The sequence below is a fragment of the Cynocephalus volans genome, chromosome 2, assembly GCF_027409185.1.
Source record: "Cynocephalus volans isolate mCynVol1 chromosome 2, mCynVol1.pri, whole genome shotgun sequence".
Lineage (NCBI taxonomy): Eukaryota > Metazoa > Chordata > Mammalia > Dermoptera > Cynocephalidae > Cynocephalus > Cynocephalus volans.
In genome coordinates, this window is record NC_084461.1 from 169569255 (window position 1) to 169572174 (window position 2920).

Genomic DNA, 2920 nt, shown 5'->3' on the forward strand with positions numbered 1-2920 from the left:
CTCCTCGGGGAAGTGGTTCAGATGTCCCCTCCTGTGTCCCCCTTGCATTGCTTGCTTCCCACTGTGGCAGCTCTTGCCACCCCATGTTGAAATTGCTGTTTATGGACTATCTTTGTGCTGAAGGTGGGGACTGTATTTTACTGTGGGTTTGTTTCTGAATTCCTAGCACTTAGCATATTCCCCAAAAAGTAGATGTTCCACACACGACAAAAACCCATAATAACATGTTAAATCATACCCCAAAAATTCAGTTGTGTAATACATAGTTTGCCATTAGTCTAAGGCTCATGAAAAGACCGGAGGATTCTGCACATGTCACCTGGTGGCATTCCAGGCAGGGTTTGTCCATGCAATCCAAACCCCTTCTGGTGGGGGCTGTGGTTGACAGACAATTCTGGGTCTGCATATCCTGAAATTTCTAGGACAGTAAAAATGATTCTGAGAATCTCCCTGTTAGCTGGTGCCAGTTTCTTTGCCCAATATGGGTAGTTTGGGCTGGGAGAATGCTGGGCCCTGGGCACCCACCCTGCACCCTGATGTGGGGTCACTTGCCATTTCTAGAGCAGCCTCCTCCTGCCTTCTTCCTTAACACCCACCTATGCCCTCCCCCAGGAAGATGAGAACTTCGGCCTCCATTTGAGTCTACAGCTGGGCAGAGGGCATGAGCAAATCACCAATGCCATTGTAGCTAAATCTGTGCATGCTACGGAGGTATTTTGCTCTGTTGCAGAAAGCACAAAGAATCATGGAAGCGATTTAATTTTAAGGCTCATTTTCCCCAATTTCCTAAGCCATAAATCCTTCGATGAGAGCATTTGAGGGTGGAGGAACAATCTCATGAGTCCCTCCCTGATTCTGAGCATCCCCACACAACCTCCATGACATCACAGGGACCTCCACCCAGTGGGACACACATTCTCTGTGACACCAGCCCCGAAACCAGACTCATGTCTCATACATCAGGTCTCATTCCAAAAACCTGAAGCCTCTGGCTCCTGTGGACTCCTAAAGCAAGGTTGATGTAGGTGTGAGGAAATTATTTACCTACTTTGAGCACTGTCCCCCAAACTTCATGTACATTTTGCTCATTTAATTCTCACAAAAATCCCTGTGAGTTAAATATTATTATTCCCATTTTGCAGATGATAAAACAGAGGCTCATAAACATTAAATAACGTCTTCTATGTCGAGGGCCAGTGATCAGGATGTGCGTGTAGACTGGTCTGATTCCAAAGTCTTTCCAATTTGAAGGAATAAAATTTCCACACTAGTATAATGCTGGACAGCCAGGGCTCTAGAGTTAGCCTCTATGGGATTGAATACAGACTCCACCACCCACCAGCTATGTGACTTTGGGCATATTTCTTAACTGCTTGGTGACTCCACTTTCTGAGTAAAATGGGGAAAATATTAGTACCTACCTAAAAATATTACAAGGATGATTAAATGAGTTGATACCTATAATGCAGTTAGAACACCCTGACAGGGCTCAGTAAATGGGAGCCACTACAATCACCACTACATATGACTGATCACTTGGTGACCATATTTTCTAAACAAAAATTTGAACAGATAATCTGGCAAGGAAAATCAAATTTAGGGGCTGAGCAGTGTGCTAGCCCAGAATACTCGGTTCTATCATGGCTGTAGAAAGTGACAACCTTACTCCTAGTTTAGAGACCATTGATTGACATTTTCCTTCCACTTGTGACACATTGCTGCAGAAAACATTAGGATAATAACTTGAAGAGTTCTTTTTCCCTATAATAACCTCTAAATCCCTTTCCTCATCAGTATGCTGGTAGGCACATCTATTTAATATGGATTCTTTCTTGTTTTTCCTCCCAGTGCTTCTCCCCCATGCTCAGACTGATTATTCTCTGTTTTCATTAAGAACATTTTCCATTTGCCAGTCCAAAACACAACTTTTCAGTGTGATGGCATCATTTCTGTAGAGAGGAATCTTTCTATTTGCAGCCAATTGCAAGGCCACATTCAAACAAGAATTAACTTCCAACCCTTAGTCTCAAAAATAAATGGAAAGGTCAAAAGCTGCCCTTACAAATAGCCTCCTGCCTACTTCTACATATAAATTCCAAAGTCTTTATAGCATCTGGCTGGCAAGTTTTTCCTCTGTTTCCCATTTTATCCTTCTCATGCTCTAATTTGGTAAACAATAATTCTAGCAGCTTAATAAATGTCTCTTGGATATCTTGCAAGGATAGCATTAGAGGCTGCATCCGAGAAAGCATGGTCTGTTGTCTGGTTTTATTAGAATGCATCATTCTGTTATAGAGAGATCTAACTTATTTAATAAAGTTTTATTAAGTATCAACAATGAGGCATGGACTAGAATAGCAGATGAGTAAGGTTAGGTCCATGGCTTTGAGAAACTTTGACCTTCAACATCCCATGGAAAGTGTTCCATGGGGCACGGAAACTGCAAGTTGCAGGAGACAAAGAAGGAGCCACTTACCATGCCAGGAAAACAGAAGAGGTGGCCTTTTTTGACAAGCTGATCTTAAAACATGAGCAGAAATTTGCCACGTTGGATGTAGGAACGTTCAGGGAGGGGAGGAGGAAGAGATGCAAATGTGGGAACAGAGAAAGAGTAATTACACGAAGCAGAATACAGATAACCTATATGTAGGTGGACAAGGTGGTTGAGTTTTTTTGGAAGGACTATGGAGGTTCCAACGCTGAGATATTCCCATAAAACACTAGAGGATCATTTTTTCAAATGAGGGCAGTGGACTAGATTAGTGTTGCTCAAGGGTAAGTTATTAACAGATTCCTTCTAATGGGAAAAAAATCTGGCAGACCCATCATGTTGACTTATCACATTCTTATCATGTTTCGTACAAATATAAAAGTGGGGATAACTTCAAACAACTGTAAAGTAATATTCACTAAGTGAATA